The sequence below is a fragment of the Macaca fascicularis genome, chromosome 15 (genome assembly GCF_037993035.2).
Source record: "Macaca fascicularis isolate 582-1 chromosome 15, T2T-MFA8v1.1".
Classification (NCBI taxonomy): Eukaryota; Metazoa; Chordata; class Mammalia; order Primates; family Cercopithecidae; genus Macaca; species Macaca fascicularis.
In genome coordinates, this window is record NC_088389.1 from 86233131 (window position 1) to 86256781 (window position 23651).

Below are 23651 nucleotides of genomic sequence, written 5' to 3' on the forward strand. Positions count from 1 at the left end.
TCTGTCACTGATGGACATTTGGGTTGATTCCAAGTCTTTGCTATTGTGAATAGTGCCGCAATAAACATACGTGTGCATGTGTCTTTATAGCAGCATGACTTATAATCCTTTGGGTATATCCCCGGTAATGGGATGGCCGGGTCAAATGGTATTTCTAGTTCTAGATCCTTGAGGAATCGCCACACTGTTTTCCACAATGGTTGAACTAGTTTACAGTCCCACCAACAGTAAAAGTGTTCCTATTTCTCCATATCCTCTCCAGCACCTGTTGTTTCCTAATTTTTTAATGTTTGCCATTCTTTTTTTTTTTTTTGGGGGGGGCAATGTTGTTATTTTAATAATATTGATTCTTCATATCTATGATCATGGAATGCTTTTCTATTTGGTCCATCTATAATTTTCTTCAGCGGTTTTCTTTTTTTTAATTTTTTTATTTTTTTTAATTTTTATATTATTATACTTTAAGTTCTAGGGTACATGTGCATAACGTGCAGGTTTGTTACATATGTATACTTGTGCCATGTTGCTGTGCTGCACCCATCAACTCGTCAGCACCCATCAACTCGTCATTTACATCAGGTATAACTCCCAATGCAATCCCTCTCCCCCCCCTCCCCCGTCCCCATAATAGGCCCCGGTGTGTGATGTTCCCCTTCCCAAGTCCAAGTGATCTCATTGTTCAGTTCCCACCTATGAGTGAGAACATGTGGTGTTTGGTTTTGTGTTCTTGCGATAGTTTGCTAAGAATGATGGTTTCCAGCTGCATCCATGTCCCTACAAAGGACACAAACTCATCCTTTTTTATGGCTGCATAGTATTCCATGGTGTATATGTGCCACATTTTCTTAATCCAGTCTGTCACTGATGGACATTTGGGTTGATTCCAAGTCTTTGCTATTGTGAATAGTGCCACAATAAACATACGTGTGCATGTGTCTTTATAGCAGCATGATTTTAACTCAAACAAATTTACAAGAAAAAAACAAACAGCCCCATCAAAAAGTGGGCAAAGGATATGGACAGACATTTCTCAAATGTTTGCCATTCTAACTGGTGTGAGATGGTATCTCATTGTGGTTTTGATTTGCATTTCTCTGATGGCGAGTGATAATGAGCATTTTTTCATGTGTCTGTTGGCTGTATGAATGTCTTCTTTTGAGAAGTGTCTGTTCATATCCTTTGCCCACTTTTTGATGGGGTTGTTTGCTTTTTTCCTGTACATTTGATTGAGTTCTTTATAGGTTCTGGATATTAGCCCTTTGTCAGATGAGTAGGTTGCAAAAATTTTCTCCCATTCTGTAGGTTGCCTGTTCACTCTAATGGTAGTTTCTTTTGCTGTGCAGAAGCTCTTTAGTTTAATTAGATCCCATTTGTTAATTTTGGCTTTTGTTGCCATTACTTTTGGTGTTTTGACATGAAGTCCTTGCCCATGCCTATGTCCTGAATTGTATTACCTAGGTTTTCTTGTAGAGTTTTTATGGTTTTTGGTCTAACATTTAAGTCTCTAATCCATCTTGAATTAATTTTCATATAAGGAATAAGGAAAGGATCCAGTTTCAGCTTTCTACTTATGGCTAGCCAATGTTTTCCAGCACCGTTTATTAAATAGGGAATCCTTTCCCCATTTCTTGTTTTTGTCAGGTTTGTCAAAGATCAGATGACTGTAGATGTGTGGTATTATTTCTAAGGGCTCTTAATAAACCTGCTTTCACTTTACTCTTTGAACTCACTCTGAATTGTTTCTTGTATGAGATCCAAGGGCCCTCTCTTGGGGTCTGAATTGGAACCTCTTTCCGGTAACACTTTCACATTCATACACTATGTGGCGCTGCTCTTTTAGCAATTCTCTGATTCCCCCATGTACCAACATGGGCATTTCTTATTGCATTTTCCCATCTTCTGTGCCTTCTGTGCCATGTTTCTATGTTCTTTGTAGCACAAGGAAATCCATTCTGCATGCATTCATATACAGACCACAAGTCTGGTGAAAACAATACTGGCGATAAAACAGTAACACACATAACTTTCTTCTTATCTTACTATTTGCATAATTATTTTCTAATCAGTCAGTGACTGCAGGGGCTTCTTCAGGCATATGCAGCTTCAATTCATTAAAAGTTCCTGAAATGTCATCAGCTATAAGTATTGCCAATGTTGGCAAGTTGAAGTTTTTGTGGTTGCTATATTATGTGGACAATCCACTCGTCTGAATTTTCAACCAAATGCATTGGGCTGAATGGCAAGGTCGAACTTTATTGGTAACACCTTAAAATTCACTTTTAGAAGCCTTGACTGCATCAAATTCCAAATTTGTCATTATGTAGTTTGGAGATTCAATTGAAAATAATTTTCTTCTACACAAAGGCAATAACAAAGTAATAATTGTGCCTAACATGATGCAACTACCTTGTGCTGTTATTTTCAGAAATTTAGATGTTAGGAATTTCAGACAAAAGAAGTTTAGACGTTAGGAATTTTTAACACTAGAAATTTTGATGATTCAGGATTTTAACATTTGGAATTAAGGCATTTGGGATTGTATCTTGCTGGATTATTATCCAAACCTATAATATTTATTCTTCACAATCACCTTTTGTGTTTGTTGTTTATGTATATTTCATGCCAGGCAATGAGTCAGATACTGAGGATACAATAACAGGATCTTAGGATCTGGTGCTCTGTTCTCCTAAGATAAAAAATAAAGAGTTGGAATTATGCATCTGATTGAATATCGGCAATACCGGGTGAAAGTGCAATGAAGACAGTCTGTGTAATACAGTCTTGGCTCAAAGGGATGAATTGTCTTCTTCTACCAACCCATTCAGTGGATTTTTAAAATTGAAATGCAATTTTAAAATAGTAAAGTTCCTAGATCTTGTGTACAACTTGATGAGTTTTTCCATATCTAGTTACCTGTGTAACCACTACGAGAGTAATAGACAGAATATTTTCAACATTCCAAAGGTTCCAACATGTCTGTTTCTAGTTAAAATGCTTCTCCACATTTAGAGTATTCTGGACAGGACGCGGTGGCTCACACCTCTGATAACCATGCTTCTACTTTCTATGTTCATGAGTTCAATTGTTTTGATTTATAGATCCCACAAATAAATGAGAATATGTGATGTTTGTCTTTCTGTGCCTGGGTTATTTCACTTAACATAATGACTCAAGTTCTAACCATGTTGTTGCAAATAACTGGATCACATTCTTTTTAATGCCTAAATAGTACTGCATTGCATATTTGTACCACATTTTTTTCATCCATTCATCTTTTGATGAACACTTCGATTGCTTCAAAATTTTAGGTATCGCAAACAGTGCTGCAACAAACATAGGAGTGCAGACATCTCTTCAATATATACTGATTTTCTTTCTTTGGAGCATATACCTAGCAGTGGAATTGCTGGATCATATGGTAGCTCAATTTTTAGTTTCTTGAGGACCCTCCAAACTGTTCTCCATAGTGTTGGTAGTAACAATGTACAAGTGTACAAGTAGTAGTGGTCCCACCAACAGTGTACAAGGATTCCCTTTTCTCCATATCCTTGCCAGCATTTACTGCCTGACTTTTGGGTAAAAACCATTATAACAGGGATGAGCTGATATCTCATAGTAGCTTTGATTTACATTTCTCTGATGATCAATGATGTTGAGCACCTTTTTATATGCTGGTTTGCCATTTGGATGGATGTCTTCTTTTGATAAATGTCTATACAAATCTTTTGCTGTTTAAAAATCAGATTATTAGATTTTTTTTTTTTCCTGTAGAGTTTTTTGAGTTCCTTACATATTCTGTTTATCAATCCCTTGTCAGATGGGGAGCCCCATTCTATCGGCTGTCTCTTCACTTTGTTGAGTTTTCCCTTTGCTATGCAGAAGGTTTTTAACTTGATGTGTCCATATGTCTGTTTTTGCTTCGGTTGTCTGTGCTTGTGGGGTATTACTCAAGAATTCGTTGTGTATTCCAATATCCTACAGAGTTTCTCCAAAGTTTTCCTTTAGTAGTTTCGTAGCTTGAGGTCATAGGCTTAAGTCTTTAATTCATTTTGATTTGATTTTTGCATGTGGTGAGTGACAGGGGTCTAGTTTCATTCTTCTGCATATGGCTATTAGTTTTCCCAGCGCCATTTATTGAAGAGACTGTCCTTTCTCAATGTATATTCTTGGCACTTTTGTCAAAAATGAGCTAACTGTAGATGCATGGATTTATTTCTGGGATCTCAATTCTGTTTCACTGGTGTCTGTTTTTGTGCCAACACCATATTCTTTTGGTTACTAGAGCTCTGTAGTATAATTTAAAGTCAAGTAATATGAGTGTTCTAGTTTTCTTCATTTTGTGAAAGATAACTTTGGCTATTCTGGGTCTTTTGTGGTTCCATCTAAATTTTAAGATTTTTTTTTTTTTCGGTGAAGAATATTATTAGTATTTTGATAGGGACTGCATTGAATCTGTCAATTGCACTGTGTAACATGAATGTTTCAACAATATTGATTCTTCCAATCTGTGGACATTGGATACCTTTCAATTTTTGTGTGTGTCTTCTTCTATTTATTGCATCAATGTTTCTGAGTTTTTATTGTAGCAAGCTTTCACTTCTTTGGTTAAGTTAATTTTCAGGCATTTTATTTTATTCGTAGATATTGTAAATGGGATTACTTTCCTAAATTCTTTTTAGGTTGTTGACTGTTGTGATATAGAAATACTTCTGATTTTTGTATGTTTATTTTGTATCCTGAAACTTTACTGAATTTATCAGTTCTAATAGTTTTTTGGTGAAATCTTTAGATTTTTTTCAAATATAAGATCATATCATTTGCAAAGAAGAATAAGTTGACTTTTTCTTTTCAATTTGGATGTTCTTTATTTCTTTCTCTTGTCTGATTACTGTAGCTTGGACATCTGGTTATGTTGAATAACAATGATGACAGTGGGCATTCTTGTCATATTCTAGATCTTAGAAGGAAGGCCATCAGTTTTTACCTATTCAGTATGATACTAGCTATGAGTATGTCAGATGGCCTTTATTATGTTATGCTTCTTCTATAACCTGTTTCTTAAGTGTTTTTATAATGAAGGGATATTTAATTTTGTTGAATGATTTTTCAGTGTGAATTGAATGATCATATTACTTTTGTCCTTCATTCTGTTGATATGATGTACCACATTGATTAATTTGTATATGTTGAATCATTCCTGCATCCCTGGGAAAAACCCTACTTAGTCATGGTGAATAATCTTTTTAATGTGTTGTGGAATTTGATTTACTAGTGTTTTGTTAATATTTACATCAATATTCATCAGTGATATTGACCTATAGTTTTCTTTTTGTAATGTGTCTTTGGTTTTGGTATTAGGGTAACAGTGACCTCATAGAAGGAGTTTGGAAGTATTCTCCTCTACTTTTTGGAATAGTTTGAGTAGAATTGGTATTAGTTTTTCTTTAAATATTTGGTACAATTCAACAGTAAAGTCATCAGGTTTCAGGCTTTTCTTTAGTAGGAGACTTCTTATTACAGCTTTGATCTCATTACCTTTTCTTGGTCTGTTCAAGTTTTGAATTTCTTCATGGTTCAATATTGGCAGATTGTACGTGTCTAGGAATTTATCCATTTCTTTCAGATTTTACAATTCATTTCAATATAGTTGCTCATGATAGCTACTAATGATCCTTTTAAATTTCTGTGGTATTTGTTGTAATGTCTCCTTTTTTAAAAAATCTCTAATTTTATTTATTCACGTTTTCTCTCTTTTTTTTCTTAATTACTCTGGATAATGATTTGTCAGTTTATCTTGTCAAACCATTTTTCTGTTTCATTGATCTTTTTTATTGCTATCTTCATCTCAATTTCATTTATCTTTATAATACAATCTTTATTATTTATTTTCTTCTACTAATTTTAGTTTTAGTTTGCTCCTGATTTTCTAATTCCTCAAGCTGCATCTCTGGGTTATTTATTCAAATTTTTTTCTTTTTTGATATATTTTTAGCTATCAGCTAAATATTTCCCTCTTAGTAATGTTTTCGCTATATCTCATAGGTTTTGGTATGTAGTGTTTTCATTATAATTTGTTTCAATAATATTTTCAGTTTCCTTCTTAATTTCTTCATTGACACACTGGTCGTTCATGAGCATATTGTTAAAATCCATATGTTTGCGTAATTTCCAAAATTGCTCTTGTTATTGATTTCTAGTTTTATTCCACATGATCAGAGAAGATGCTTGATATCATTTCAAATTTTTTGAATATTTTAAGTCTTAGTTACCTAACATATGGCCTGTCCTTGAGAATAATCCATGTACTGAGGAGAAGAATGTGTATTATGCAACCATTGGGGGAAATGTTCTGTAAATATCTATTAAGTCCATTTGGTCTGCAGTACAGATTAAGTCTGATATTTCTTTGTTGATTTTCTGTCTAAGACATCATCCTAATGCTGAAAGTGGAGTGTTGAAATATCCAGCTATTATTGTATTGAGGTCTCTTTCTTTAGCTTTAATAATATTTGTTTTATATATCTGGGTGCTCCAGTGTTGGGTCCATATATTTACAATTGTTGTATCATCTTGCTGAATTGACCCCTTTATCATTATATAATGACCTTTCTTGTCTCTTACAGTTTTTGTCTTGAAATCTATTTTTTCTGATATATGTATAGAAACCCTTGTTCTTTTTTGGTTTTCATTGGCATGGAATATCTTTTTCTACTCCTTTTTAAGTCTATGTGTATCTTTATAGGTGAAATGCATTTTTTTGTTTGTTTGTTTGTTTTGTTTTTTTGTAGGCAACAGATCATTGGGTCTTGTTTTTTAAATTTATTCAGCGACTCTATATATTTTTGTTGGTGAGTTTAGTTCATTTCCATTCAATATTATTATTGGTAAGTAAGGACTTTCTCCTGCCATTTTGTTTTCTGGTTGTTTTTGTCATCTTCTCTTCTCTCTTTCCTGCCTTCCCTTTTTTCCTTCAGTGAAGGTGATTTTCTCTGGTTATATGATTTAATTACTTGGAGTTTTTGTTTTATTTGTTGTTGTTTTTGTGAGTGTGTATCCATTGTATGTTTTTTGATTTGAGAATACCATGAGACTTGCAAATATCATTTTACAAGGCATCATTTTAGGCTGATAGCTACTTAACACTACTTGCATAACCAAACAAAATAACAAGCAAAAAGGAAGCTAATTAAAAACTTTACACTTTAAATTTGTTCCTCTGCTTTTTAATTTTTTGTTGTTTCTATTTTACTGTATATGTTTTCAAAAGTTGTTATCATATTTGATTGGTTCATCTTATAGTTTTCCTACTTAGGTAAGAGTAGTTTACACACCACAGTTACAGTGTTATAATATTCTGTTTTACTATATGCTTACTATTACCAATGATTTTTGTACCTACTCATGATTTTTTCTTTCTTTTTAACAAACTTTTCTTTCAGATTGAAGAACTACCTTTAGGATTTCTTGTAGAGCAGGCCTGGTGTTGGTGAAATCCCTCAGCTTTTGATTATCTGGGAAGGTCTTTATTTCTCCTTCCTGCTTGAAGGACATTTTCACCAAAAGTACTATTTAGGCTAAAAGCTATTTTTCCTTCTGTACATTAAATATGTCATACCACTCTTTTCCGGGCTATAAGCTTTCCACTGAAAAGTCTGCTGCCAGACGTGTTAGAGTTCCTTTGTATGTTTTTTCTTTCCTCTTGCTGCTTTAGGATCCTCTCATCCTTTTCAAGTTTGATCATTAAATGCCTTGAGGTAGTCTCATTAGGGTTAAATCTCTTTGGTATTCTACAACGTTTTTGTACTTGGATTTTGATAGAATTCTCTAGGTTTGGTAATTTATCTGTTACTATCCCCTGGTGTAAACTTTCTTCCCCTATCTTTTTCTGTACCTCCTCTCCAAGGCCAATAGCTCTTAGATTTGTTCTTTTGAGGTGACTTTCTTGATTGTGTAGTCATGTTTTGTTTTTAAACTCTTTTTTTCTTTTATCTCCTCTGACTTTGTATTTTCAACTAATCTGTTTTCAAGCTCATTAATTCTTTCTTCTACTTAATCAATTCTGCTATTGTAAGACTCTGATGCATTCTTCAGTATGCCAATTGCATTTTTGGCTCTAGAATTTCTGATTGAATCCTTTAAATCATTCCAATCTCTGTTAAATTTATCTGATAGAACTATTAATTTCTTCTCTGTGTTATCTCGAATTTCTTTGAGTTTTCTCAAAACAACTCTTTTGAAATCTCTGCCTGAAAGGTCACATATCTCTGTTTCTCCAGGACTGATCCTTGGCACCTTATTTAGTTCGTTTAATGAAGTCATGTTTTCCTGGAGGGTCTTGATGCTTGTAGATATTATCAGTGTCTGGGCATTGAGTAATTAGGTGTTTCTTATAATCTTCACAGTCTGGGCTTGTTTGGAAAGGATTTCAGGTATTTAAAAGAACTTGGGTGCTACCATCTAAACTGTATCTACATTAGGGGGCTCCCCAATGTCATAATGTGGTGATTCTTACACCGATAGAGGTACTGTGTTGGTGTTCTTGGATCAAATCCAGAAGAATTATCTGAATTACCAGGTACAGACTTGTTCTCTTCCCCTACTTTCTTACCAACAAATGGAGTCTGTCTTTTCTGGCTGAGTCACCTTGGGCTTGGAGTGGGGTGACACAAGTACTGCACCCTACTAGGGTTAAGGCCCAGTGCTGTGTTAGCATCAGGTCTGACCTAGGGCAATCCTAGTGTAGACACCACCATTGGGACTTCATAGGTAGTACTGATGGCAGCAGCGACCCGTCTAGAGCAGAAGCTGCCATGACACCAGCTGCAGTGGGGAAGGCATGACTGGGATTGTGCATTCCATGGAGCCAGGGACAAGCAGAATCCCTGCCCCCTTCAGAGTTGACAGGGAGGGAACTTCACACCCCCCCAGCACAGATGCAGCCACCCAGCTGCAGCTGCAGAGTCGGGTATCCCAGTGCTCTTGGGGGCCCAGAGCAGTCAGAAGCCCCACCCTCCTGGGCACAACTGCAGCAATCCAGCTGTGGTTGTGGACCCAGGGACCACTGCATGATCAGGGGTCCGGGAAGGCCCAGGCTGCCCCCGCAGGCTTGGAAGTGCCTGCTTCCGCTGTTGGGCCTCTCCCAACTCCCAGCACCTGCTCTGATCTCAGAGCGAGATTGGGGCTGACCCCAGGTGCTGTGGTAGCCTGGCCGGGCTGGTGCATGCTCAGGGCACGACTGACACTCCAACCTCTGCTGCCTCAGCCCCCTCCAGATTTGGGTGGCAACAAACATGAGAGGGAGGCCAAGGTGGGGGTATTGAGGGCAGCCTGGCGCTGGCCTGAGCCACCCCTTGGCATAAACAGCCTGGGTGTCATTAAGGGCATCAGGAAGCAGACAAGCTCCTGGGCAGAAGAGGGTGGATGCCTGGTGGAGCCCAACCTTTAAGCTGGGGAGGGCCTGAAACCTAGAAGCTGGGTTGTTGGTCCCACAGACCAGAGTGGAAACTTGTGGTGCTTTCTCCATGCCTGCTCATGCCTGCCCTGGACCAATCAGTGCACATTTCCTCCCCACTGAGGCCCATATAAGCTCTGGAGTCAGCCAGACTTGAACAGATGACAGGATGACTAGCTGCAGAGAAGACCTACCCACCCAAGGCTCTCCTCTCTACTGAGAGCTGAGGAAACAATGGGACAGCAAGCTGCAGGAAGGAGCTACCCATGCCGTGGTCTCCCCTCTGCTGAGAGCTGAAGAGACAACAGGACAGCGAGGACTCACAGGGAACTGGCACCTGTGTCAGCACCTGGAGCTGCCTGTCCCATTGCAACCATCATGCCTGGCTGTGAGCAGTGGCCAGAACTCATGCTTGTTTGTTCACACACCCCTCACCACTCTGCTTTGCCTTGGAAAGTGTGGGATACAGGCTGGTAGAGTGAGGCCAGTGCAGCCTGCCAAGCCAAGTGGGCAAAATGAGCCCAGATGGCCTGAGCAAAACACGGGCAAAGGAGCCACTGCCCACAGAGGTTTCTAGCTGGGAAAAAAACACTCCAAGGATTCTATAACATTTCTCAGGGCTTGTCCAGGATCTGTGGAAGGGTGAGTAAATGTGGACTTGTTCTTTGTTCTTTGTTCTTTTTTTTAGAGTCCCTAAACTCTACAACAATAAAAAATGAAAGAAAAAAAAAACAGCCCTCTGTCAGTCATTTAAAAGTGACTAGCATGGCTGCCAGACTTAAGGCATGGGGGACACTAGGGAGGACACTGTGAATCCCCCATCACCCCTGGGTGTTGGGAATGTTGCCTTTGTTCCAATCCAGTGTACCTTCATGGAGGTCTAGCCATTGGGTGGGATTGGAAGGAAATTCTGGGGCAATTGAGTGTATCTGGGTGAGGCTATAACTTGGTGTTACCCAAAGACCCCTGGAATAACTTCAGTTCTAGACCGCCCATTAGGGTGTCATCACTAGGACCTAGTGTTTCCTATCATCCTTTCATTTGTGGCTGTAATGATTCCTATCTCTTTTTTATATACAATGTTAAGGTTATTGTAGCAAACCACAGAGATAATACTACTGGGTTGAATGAGAATTTGGCTTAGTCATCAAAAGTATAAAATGGAAGGTTAAGAATGGCACAGACAAAAGGAAAGTGTGCCTTGGTATCTGCATATAAATATGTGGTGAATATGTTCTGGTCATTTCCTTGGCTGGCAACTTAGTGCCAAGAACCTTGAGGCACAGAAAAGAAGCATGGCTTCAGGAAGAAAGCATTAACTTCAATATCATTCTGCAGTATTGGACCTTTTCTGTAATTGGACCTTTTCTGTAAATGTGAGGGCAAATGGTCCGAGGTCTCATATGTGCAGGCCTTCTTTTCCCTGCAGGGTAATCTGGACCTTTGCTGACATTTTAAAGTTGATTCAGCTCTCTTAGTGGCTGTATTAGGTTAGGCTGCAAGGGGCAGTCCCAGGTAACTAGGGAAGCAAACCATAGAGGTACCCCTAGCAAGAGAGTCAACTCCCTCCACTCCACCCTACTTCTATTGTGCTAAAATATAGCTAATACAGATTGCTATAGAAGTATGGAATAAACTTACTGAAGCCAATCTTGGAGAATAATAATGTTTAGAATGAAAACTAGGTTGAAGTAAAGGCAAAAAAGCAGAAGGAAAGGCTGGGGACTATCAGAAGTTTTATATCAACGAGGCAAAAGGGAAAATCAATTCTCCCAATGAGTGCATATACTGGAGGAATAGAAGCATAATCTTTTCTTAATTGGTTTTAGGGGTATCTAGGGAGCTGTGTGCTGGCTGTCACAATTCAAATTCAGAGAGCATATTGCACAACTTCCAAACACAATAGAGATGAAGGTCAGGGGCAGAGTTTATTTCTTTTCTTCTTGCCATACTTGGACCAGTAAAAACCTTCCCCACAAAGAAACAGTTAAAATTATAATCTTGTGAGTATTTCTCTAAAATTATCTAACTTTCTCCTAATATTATGAATTCTAGTTTTTCATTTTATGGATATATTTTTCTGTAGCCTTAAAAGAAAATCTCAGGACATGATACTTTATGAGGCATTCTAAACATTTACCAAAATTAAATATATTACTTATTTGAAAATCACATTGGTATTTTAATAGTAAATCTAACACCACTCCTACCAATGAGTGAAAATGAGTTATTTAGTTACCACATACTTATTGAGTACTCTATTTAGAAAATGGTGTAAACCAATAGATTTGAAACTATACTTGAATCTTTTCTTGCTCAATTTCAGATCCAGTGCCTCAAAATAGCCTGTAATTCCTCACCACCCCAATATTCTCAAATCCAATTTCTTCTCACAACCTCCTAGCCCATTATCCTAGTTCATGTCCATGCCACCAACTCTAGTCAATGCTACCATCACTTTTTTGGCAGATGACAGAAATAACCTGCTTATTAAAATGTGTGTTTATCTACAATCTACTCTCCAAATAATGGCACGAATTATGTATTAAAAACTTAACAAATTACATTGGCTCTCTAAAATTATCCAATAGCTTCTAATTTCACCTAGAATAAAATCCAAATTTGAGTATTGGCCTAGTAAGGCCTACATTCTTTACTTCAGTGACTCCAGACGGCCCTTATTGTTAAGACTTTGGCATATCTGAAACACCCTTTTCCTGGATATTTTCATGTCTCTCACCTGTCATCTTTCAGAGAGAATGTGGCTAAATACCTTTTCTAGATACTTACTCTTTTCCACTCCTATTGGGAATTATTTTTTCTCTGAGGGACTTACAATATTCTGTCATCCTATTATATAATTGTTTATTTATTTATTTATTCATATCTCTCAGTATGTAAACAACTGCCTAGAAATTTACAAAACCCACTGAGTATGAATTATGTGGGCAAGGACTTCTTTTTGGCTCTTTACCAGAGTGTTTTCCTGCCTATAACATCATGTGGAACAGTGTCTGGTATATAACATAAAATCAATAAATATTTGTTGAATTAATATTTAGAAGAGTAAAAAAAGTAAAATGAAAAATAAACAGAAAAAGAAAGGAAAGAAGGAAAGAAGAAAGACAAGAAAATAAAGAAGCATAAAACTGATAAATTAAGATACAAAAATAAGTGATTTCTTGGTCTTAGTTTTTAAAAAATGGCATGGGAGCTATTGATATCTTACGTTCATTTGCATTCCATGTCTGCCTTTTCCACTAAATTATTTTGGATATGCATATTCATGTCCTTTCATCTCCTAAGTCACTTTAAGTGACTTTAAGTAATACGAGAGATGGAAGGAAAGGGAAAAGAGAACAGAATTAGCAACAAATAATGCAAGAAACATTTAAGTTTGTGAAGATAATAGTCACTTTCAGTTTGAGTGAAGTATAAATTTCATAAAAGGAACTTGTAAACCCTAAGTTGATTGTTAAATGGCAGACAGTTGTTGAATACCAGGAAATGTATTTAGAACTTTATTGTCTAGGCTATGAAGGGGGAAACATTTTCTTGATGGATAAAAATTATTGGAGAATATTTCCACATAATAATTTCAGAGGAATTTTAGAATCAGGAAAATAATAATATTGCATTATAAAAATGCCCTATAATATTCCATAGCAACTATTTTTTTTTGTTGTTTTTAGTTAGATTTTCTTTTTTTTTTTTTCTTTTAATAAAATTTTTATTTTATCCCAGGTAAAATTTACAGAAATACTATGAAGTAGTACAGAACATTCTGTACTACTTGTACATTCTACAGCCAGTTGCCCCTATTATTATTATACAATAGTATGGTATGTTTGTATCAATTAATAAAATAATATTGATACATTATTATTAACTAAAGTTCATGCTTTTTCTTTAGATTTTCTCAGTTTTTCCCTAAAGTCCTTTTTCTGTTATAGGAGTGCATTCACCTAGTCACATTAATGTAATTCACATTATCCCTAGTCATATCTTTTTTTTTTTTAATTTATTTACTATTATTATACTTTAAGTTGTAGGGTACATGTGCATAACGTGCAGGTTTGTTACATATGTATACTTGTGCCATGTTGGTGTGCTGCACCCATCAACTCGTCATTTACATCAGGTATAACTCCCAATGCAATCCCTCCCCCCTCCCCCCTCCCCATGATAGGTCCCTGTGTGTGATGTTCCCCTTCCTGAGTCCAAGTGATCTCATTGTTCAGTTCCCACCTATGAGTGAGAACATGCGGTGTTTGGTTTTCTGTTCTTGTGATAGTTTGCTAAGAATGATGGTTTCCAGCTGCATCCATGTCCCTACAAAGGACACAAACTCATCCTTTTTGATGGCTGCATAGTATTCCATGGTGTATATGTGCCACATTTTCTTAATCCAATCTGTCACTGATGGACATTTGGGTTGATTCCAAGTCTTTGCTATTGTGAATAGTTCTGCAATAAACATACGTGTGCATGTGTCTTTATAGCAGCATAATTTATAATCCTTTGGGTATATACCCAGTAATGGGATGGCTGGGTCGTATGGTACATCTAGTTCTAGATCCTTGAGGAATCGCCATACTGTTTTCCATAATGGTTGAACTAGTTTACAATCCCACCAACAGTGTAAAAGTGTTCCTATTTCTCCACATCCTCTCCAGCACCTGTTGTTTCCTGACTTTTTAATGATCGCCATTCTAACTGGTGTGAGATGGTATCTCATTGTGGTTTTGATTTGCATTTCTCTGATGGCCAGTGATGATGAGCATTTTGTCATGTGTCTGTTGGCTGTATGAATGTCTTCTTTTGAGAAATGTCTGTTCATATCCTTTGCCCACTTTTTGATGGGGTTGTTTGTTTTTTTCTTGTAAATTTGTTTGAGTTCTTTGTAGGTTCTGGATATTAGCCCTTTGTCAGATGAGTAGATTGCAAAAATTTTCTCCCATTCTGTAGGTTGCCTGTTCACTCTGATGGTAGTTTCTTTTGCTGTGCAGAAGCTCTTTAGTTTAATGAGATCCCATTTGTCAATTTTGGCTTTTGCTGCCGTTGCTTTTGGTGTTTTAGACATGAAGTCTTTGCCCATGCCTATGTCCTGAATGGTACTACCTAGGTTTTCGTCTAGGATTTTTATGGTATTAGGTCTAACATTTAAGTCTCTAATCCATCTTGAATTAATTTTCGTATAAGGAGTAAGGAAAGGATCCAGTTTCAGCTTTCTACTTATGGCTAGCCAATTTTCCCAGCACCATTTATTAAATAGGGAATCCTTTCCCCATTTCTTGTTTCTCTCAGGTTTGTCAAAGATCAGATGGCTGTAGATGTGTGGTATTATTTCTGAGGACTCTGTTCTGTTCCATTGGTCTATATCTCTGTTTTGGTACCAGTACCATGCTGTTTTGGTTACTGTAGCCTTGTAGTATAGTTTGAAGTCAGGTAGCGTGATGCCTCCAGCTTTGTTCTTTTGACTTAGGATTGTCTTGGAGATGCGGGCTCTTTTTTGGTTCCATATGAACTTTAAAGCAGTTTTTTCCAATTCTGTGAAGAAACTCATTGGTAGCTTGATGGGGATGGCATTGAATCTATAAATTACCTTGAGCAGTATGGCCATTTTCACGATATTGATTCTTCCTATCCGTGAGCATGGTATGTTCTTCCATTTGTTTGTGTCCTCTTTGATTTCACTGAGCAGTGGTTTGTAGTTCTCCTTGAAGAGGTCCTTGACATCCCTTGTAAGTTGGATTCCTAGGTATTTTATTCTCTTTGAAGCAATTGTGAATGGAAGTTCATTCCTGATTTGGCTCTCTGTTTGTCTGTTACTGGTGTATAAGAATGCTTGTGATTTTTGCACATTAATTTTGTATCCTGAGACTTTGCTGAAGTTGCTTATCAGCTTAAGAAGATTTTGGGCTGAGACAATGGGGTTTTCTAAATATACAATCATGTCATCTGCAAACAGGGACAGTTTGACTTCTTCTTTTCCTAATTGAATACCCTTGATTTCTTTCTCTTGCCTAATTGCCGTAGCCAGAACTTCCAACACTATGTTGAATAGGAGTGGTGAGAGAGGGCATCCCTGTCTTGTGCCAGTTTTCAAAGGGAATTTTTCCAGTTTTTGCCCATTCAGTATGATATTGGCTGTGGGTTTGTCATAAATAGCTCTTATTATTTTGAGGTACGTTCCATCAATACCGAATTTATTGAGCGTTTTTAGCATGAAGGGCTGTTGAATTTTGTCAAAAGCCTTTTCTGCATCTATTGAGATAATCATGTGGTTCTTGTCTTTGGTTCTGTTTATATGCTGGATTATGTTTATTGATTTGCGAATGTTGAACCAGCCTTGCATCCCAGGGATGAAGCCCACTTGATCATGGTGGATAAGCTTTTTGATGTGTTGCTGAATCCGGTTTGCCAGTATTTTATTGAGGATTTTTGCATTATAGGTAGTATAGAAACAATCTGGAGTCTACTCACAGTCATTAATACTTTATTTTCAGTTTTAACATAATCTCCCTGATCCCCATCCATTTGTGCAGCATATGTCCTTTATAGTAATTTATCTTCATAACTGTTTTATCTGTTTACATCTGCATATTCTATTATAAACTACTCAAAGGCAAGTAGCATGTCTTATTTATATTTTTCAATCCAACACCTACGACATAGTAGGCTTAGTGAGTGGTTTTTGAATAAACTTAAAATCAAACACATTTGAAATGGATTGTTATGCTATGAAGTCATGCTTAAGTATATATGTAATCAATAGAATAGATTGTTTTTTTAAATAAATGAAAGTTTTAATTCTATTGCTACTACTATTACCACTATTACCACCTAGAATTTTGAGTATATAACTTCTCTTTTTTTCTAACTAATCAATTATTGAATTATTTCAGCATCAGATATTGTATTAAAGTCTTTGTGTCATTTACTCTTCACAACATGTCCACAAGTGGGAATTATTATCATGCCTATTTCACAAATGAGTACAGTGAAGCTCAGAGAATTAAGAGCCTATCCAAGGCACATGGTTCTGAAGTAGTGGAAAAAGGAAACAAAGGAAATGGATACCTGGGATAAGAAATGTGTGAGCTTTATGCAAATAAATTTAAAAAATAAAGAAAAAATATGTAAAATGGGGATGCCACGAATTAACACGTGGGAATGGGTTGGAATAGGAGGAAGTAGAATGGACTGCTGATTTCTAAAATATTCATGTGTACATGTATATTCAGGTGTATGTGTATATATTTGTATGTGTTTATGAATTTATGTGTGTTGACATATGCATGGCTGTATAAACAGGCCATAAATCCTAACTGTCTACTGAAAAGGCTTAGAAACAAGGCACCCAGGTATTGACAAGCACATGTAGGACCCAGATCTTGGTTTCTACTACTGCACTCCAATAAAAGAAATCAGGGCTTCTTGAAATGTACAGGGTTAGGACAGGGATGATGAGCCTAGGGTATCGCGTTAGGCCAGGAAGCAAGAAAGTGCTAAAAATGACAGTATTAAACACAATGATGGAATCTGTCACACAGACATTGGAGTCAGCTTAAAGGGGCTCCCGCTTTCCAAATTAAGGACAATTTGAGTGCCAAAATAAGAAGAGTAATGGATGACAAAGAATTGGAAAAATTAGGGATCTGTGACTCCATATCAATAACAAATAGAGTAAAAAGAAATGTGGAAGAAGGGATAATTGAATACTTGTTTATGGTAAAATACCAACTATTGGCTGTTAAATATGGCAGAAGTGGTGGAATATCCCTTTTTTGTAATCATTACAGTAAAGATTATATGAGGTAAGAATCAATAATAAATGCTTAATCTGAGAGAGAAATTTTCATGAAGAATTTAATATATGTTTGGTCTTAAAGTATTTCCACACAAATTCCTTATTAGTAGCAATAGAATATACTATACAGTGGAAGAATAGAGGAGCACTTGGAGCAGGTAATCAAAACTAATTCCACAAATAGGGACCGATGAACTTAAGGCATCATTACATATAATACTATGAGAAGGATGCAACATCATTTACGTTGTATTCCAGATGGGAAAGCACAACTTGAATCTAATCTTAAGGAAATATCAGACAGATAAAAAGGGAAACAGTCTATTTAGAAAGGAAGTATGGTAAAGATTATTCAGCAAAAAATTTCAGTGTCATGTAAGACTTAGAAAGGCTAACGAAGTATTCTGATTAAAGGAAACTGTAAAGATATGATAACTGATCCAAGACCTGATTCTGTACAGAAGAAAAACTTGTATAAAGGAGATTACTGAGTGAAGTAAGAAGCAAAAAAAATGGAATAGTTCCTAGAGTGACATTGGAGCAAAGCCTCTGGCCTATCACAAAGCCAGTAGATGCTCTGACTCATATAATTTATGATAAAGTTGATAGAAAACAATACTCTTGCAAATGTTCAGATGCTTGTTGCTTATTTGATTCATCATCTCCTTTACATAATAGAAGGATATCAAATTATAAAGCAAATAGGGAAAAATGCTAACATTAGATAAATTAAGGTAAAGGATTATGGATGGTCTTTGTACTATTTTTGGAAATTCTCTGTAAGTTTGAAATTATTTATAAATACAAAGTTTTATTATTTATTTATTTATAATAAAACACAATGTAAAATTCTAAGAATAGATCTTCTATGGAAAACTCTAGAGGGGTCGCACACTTCACAAACAAAACGTCTCTTTAGCAGCTAGTGGTAAAATAAACAATTAAAAATAAACACGTCATCTTTTAAAACCAATATTATAAGTGATTAAATAAAACTGTTTTGACTATAAATTTAAGATGACATATCAACTTTGATGAGTAGACAATAACTTACTTTAGGCTTTGTCTCTAGCAGTAATCCATATTCACTACTCTTTTCCAGGCCATAAAATTTCAAATTCAACGGGCGTGGCAAAGAAAAATCCAATGATCCAGAATAATGGCTTAGCATTTCTTTCACAATTTTTTAACGATTATTTCTTATTGCCCTTTAATGCCGATTGTTCTGACTAATAATGCTTATTTTAAAATCTAAATCAATTTTAAAATTAAATTAAACATGTAAAATGCATGGCTTGTAAAATGTGAAACACTTGGCTATCTCTAAAACATTGCTAGGGATAATGATTAAATCCATCCAAAGCAAGTGTTCTAATTCTTTTCAGCAAAATAGGAAGGTTTTTTTTTTTTTTTTTAATTTAAGGTAAGAAATATTGATTGACAAAAATAGAAACTAGATGTATGCCATCATGATAATTGCCTTAGTCCAATTATGTTGTTATAATAGAATACCTGATACTGGACAATTTATAAGAAACCAAAATTTGGTCTCTCACAGTTGTTATGAAGACTGTGAAGTCCAAGATGAAGTTGTTGGCAACTGGTGTGGGCCTTGTTATTGTGTCCCCATGGAGTGGAAGGTAGAGGGCAGGAGAAGATGAATGTGTGTCCTCACATGTTAGAAGAGTGAAGGAGAGCAAATCCACTCCTGCAAGCCCTCTTATAGCAGCATTAATCTATTCATGAGGGTGGAGCAGATTAGACCCCACCTCCCAACACTGGTGCTTTGGGGGTTAAGTTTCCAACACATGAATTTTCGAGGACACATTCAAGCAATAGCAATAGTTGAAACGAAATTTTATGTTCTAAATTATTCACATGGTTGTTTATGATTGCCACTTTTTCTAATGTTGACATGAGTAGGACATATGTAAATTTATATACGTTTATGTATCATTGATATGTATTGTTTTGGCTCTGTGAAAAGGAGTCTGTATTTTATCCAGAGGACATCATTTTTCTATCAAGAATAAGTTTCTGTGTATGTCCTCTAAAAGTTGAGCTAAATAAACTGGAAAATTTGGGGTTTTCAAAAATTTCTAGAGATCATAAAGGAGGCAGAAAACCTAGAGTAGTATTAGAGCAGAGCCTCTAGTATAGCTCATAGCTAGAAGGGGCATTTAACCATACTTTATGATGAAAATTAACACAATACAGTACTCTTACAAATGCACACGTGCTCATCTGACTCAGCAGCTCTCTAATATGGGCTTCTCACTTGCTTAGGCCCATATTACTGGTAATTTGAAGGAAAAAAAATAACTTGATATTTTCTGATGGCTACTGTGTGTGTATTATGGAGCTTCATTAATTTTTCAGATCAAAATTTACAAGGTGAAATTTGCAAGTGTTAAATACATTTGTTGAGTATCACCCATGTAATAAACATCCTTCATTAATTTTTATGTAACTCAAATTTTCCAAGTATTATTGACCAAAATTGGCCCCCGTTACATAATAGTATCAGGCTAGTTGACAAAGCAGTAACTGCAGTATAGTTAAGCCTAGAGATGAGTTAACCCTAAGAGGATAAGTTGGGCTACTATATGCTGGCTATGATCCAGGTGCAGAATGCGGTACATTTTTCTTCTAAGTTATTTACCTGTCCTTGTTGTTAGTATATCTTTTGGGATTAATTCCTTTATTTTGCTGAAATATTTTAAGATTGTTTTCATAGGTGTTCTTTTGGTGAAAACATTCTGAAGGCTTTTATGACTGAGAATGTCTATTTTATTCTGGCATTTAAATGCTACTTTAATTAGACAAAAAAAAATCTGACTCTGTTATTATTCTCCTTTAGTGTCTTCTATATTTTACACCATTTTCTTCTTGAAATCCATATTGCTGTTGGAAATGTATTGAAAATTTGTTTATTTTCCTTGTGTTTCTTTCTGAAAGTGTTTAGACGTTTCTGTATTTTGAAATTCTTAAAATTTTACTTTTTGTTCAGGTTTTATTCTTTGTATATATTCTACTTGGCAACTTACAAATATTTAGGATTTCTCCCTCCTGCTGGGCATTTTACTTGTTTATTTTTCTTAATTCTGGAAATTTCTGAGTTAATAGTTTTTCAGCTATTTCTTCTTTATGCTTTATTTTTATTTTGGTGACTGCCTCTATACAGATTTTGACAATTCTATTTCTACCTGTCTAAATGGCTATGTCTTCACTTGACATTATCTTCTCTTTATGCCTTCCTAATACTTCCTGAAAAAATTTCTCTATTTGATCTTCCAGATCATTGATACATTCTTCCATTGTGCTCATTTTGTTATTCAATACTTCTTTTTGATGCTTTATGCACATTAACAGGTTTTTATACCATGTGTTTCCAATTGTCTTCTTATAAACATTTATTTACAAGTCATGTTACCATTCTCTGTTACTCTGAAAATACTCAGTGTCTTTAATTCTTGTTTTATTTGTAACTCAAATTTGGCTTTATCCCTTGTATGATTTTTGGTATGATTATTTTCTTTTGTAATACTTGTGCTCTGTTGATGTAAGAAATCTTACAGCCTTTTCCTGAGAGCTTATATTTCCCTGTAAATAGTTGTTACTTAATATTGCCTTCCCAAAAGGCTGAAACCTAGGTTCTACCTTTGCCTGCCCCTGCCGAGTTAAGAGTAGGAAATAATTGAGCTTCAGAGTGGGGGATTTCTGGAAGTATAATCTGGGATAGGTCATTTTCTATTTGCTTTCTCTTTAGAGACCTTGCTTCTTAGATGAATGTCCATTTTTTAACCATTTACGGAGACCTGCATTTGTGTGCTGGAGTAGAGGTGGTGGAAGGAGCCACTGAGGGCTATCAGAAACACCTGTACTCCTTATTCACTTGCCATCCCAGCAGGAAGTAGTATCACCTGAGGTTTCTCTCCCATTCTCACATCAGGGCACAGATATAGCAAGGTGTTTTTAGCCTTTTCTGTAGCAAAGGGGCAGATGATGATCCTCTCAGGGGAAATGCAGGTAAAAGAAAAAAAAAATGGAACTGAAAATATTTCCCCCAGGAGAAACTTCCCAGCATTACTCATCCCTCTTCCACGGTGGGTGTTACTGTCTTATAATGAGACCCAAATATAAATACGTTTGTTTCCCTAGGAGGTTCTTACAGGTTTTCACTAGCTCTTTTAATTTGTAAACTCTCCTCCATTTTGAAAACATCACTGAAATGAGTTTAGGGTGAGGTATTTGGGAGGAAAACAGCAGCTTCTTTTAGTCTGATATTTTATCCTCAGCAGCATTTCCATGTTTATACTTTTCATTCTTGCTCTAGTGAACAAGATAGTGCTGATCAAACATAGAGAAACCATAAAACACATGTAATTTCTTCAGAAAATGTAGTCCCTGAGGGACTAGCAGCAGCATTCAGTGAGATAAAAACTGTTATCAGCAAGGAGTTACAGAAATAGGGTAGGGAATGTTTATTGCAATCTTACAGATTCACAGAGAGTGAATGGTATTTATTACTTCTCTTCTACAAAACTATCTTTTAGAATCACTGTGCATGCATTTCTCATCTAATTCTCCCGACAATTCCGTGAGAAATTTTACATTATTGCCCCTATTTTACATGCAAATAGATTTTCACTTAGAGTTTTGATTTTCATTAATAGCATCTAAGTGGAAGAACAAGGCTCTTCAGTCCTGTATTACTGGTATAGTATTATTAATTGCAGACATGGCTGTTTTAATTATCCAGAAATCATAGGATTTCAGAGCTGGATGAATGTGAGCGGTCATCTAATTTAACTACTTCAAAGTCTAAGGAAGAAATGAAGGTCCGGGGAAGTTGGGTGAATTGAACATGTTAACAATCCAGTTTATCCTCAGTAGAAATAACATGATTTCCCATTAAGTGCTTCTATGCATATTCTTTATGTCAATTTTGTTATTCTTCCTGGGAGATATCTATAGGATGCTTCATGAAGAATGATTCTCCTCTTTCTTATTAAAATAATTGATGAACACCCATAGGGTTTTTTAAAATTTTATTTTCTTGGAGTACATTGTATTGGGCTACATATTATTTTTTTGAAAATAACATGTGCAATTAGAACTTTGGCTAAATTTATCAAAGATCAATATGAGAAATTAAATACCTAATTTACTGAAAGTACTAAAGATACTTCAGTATTTTAAGGAAACAAAAAAATATATATTTTATTCTTCTTTAGGGCACTTTACACAGGTAAGTTGGTTTACCAGTGAAGTAAATGAATGTGAAATTGTATGAATCCTAATTATCTTAGATATTTTATTGTGAAATTCAAAGTATTTTAATAATTATTTCCATTTTACATGAATATACATTTATCATTTTCTATTATTTCATACAGCACCAATACCACTGCATTCTTTGTGGGAACAGAGAGGTAAATTCTACTGCCCAAATTCTATTCCACAGTTCTTAATTATCCAGACAATTCTAGATTTTAAAAAATCTGCTCTTTTAATAAATTATTAATTTTAACATACTGCCAATATATTTTAATATATTGTTAATATATTTTACTTATATAGAAATGGAAAAAGAATACTGGCCTATAAAAGTAACTATTATGCTTGGTTTTATATATATATATATAATAAGTGAATAAAATACATACATAATATATAATTTGTTTATTTTTTTTACACTATGTCTAACGATTTGGGATTTGGGAGACAGAAGATCAAGCTTAAGTTTGAGCTTTGCTGTTGATTTCCTGCTTGTCCTCTTTGCCCCTTCAGATCTTTTCCCCACCTTTCTCCACCATGCTTTGTATCTTCAGACTGCATCAAAAGGCTCTCTTATCCTCTGGTGATAGGGACTGGCTCTGTGTCCTCACCCAAATCTCATTTCCAATTGTAATCCCCATAATTCCCATATGTCGAGGGCAGGACCTGGTGGAAGGTGATTGGATTATGGGGGCAGTTTCCCCCATGCTGTTCTCATGATAGTAAGTAAGTTCTCAGGAGATCTGATGGTTTTATAAATGTTTGACGTTTCCTCCCACAGACAATACCTCTCTTACCTGCCGCCATGTAAGAGGTGCCTGCTTCTCCTTTCCCCATAATTGTAAGTTTCCTGAGGCTTCCACAGCCATGCGGAAGGTTAGTCAATTATACCTTTTTCCTTTATAAATTACCCAGTCTCAGGTAGTATCTTTATAGTAGTATGAGAATGGACTAATACATCCAGCTTCTGGTTAGATTCAACCAATACAGCATGGGATCAAGGATTTTATTGCCCCTGCTCCCTTCCTGTTGGGCACAGTGGATAAGAGGCTTCCCTTTACTGAATATCACATGGTCTTCTCTACACATCTTTTTCTTACCGCATTT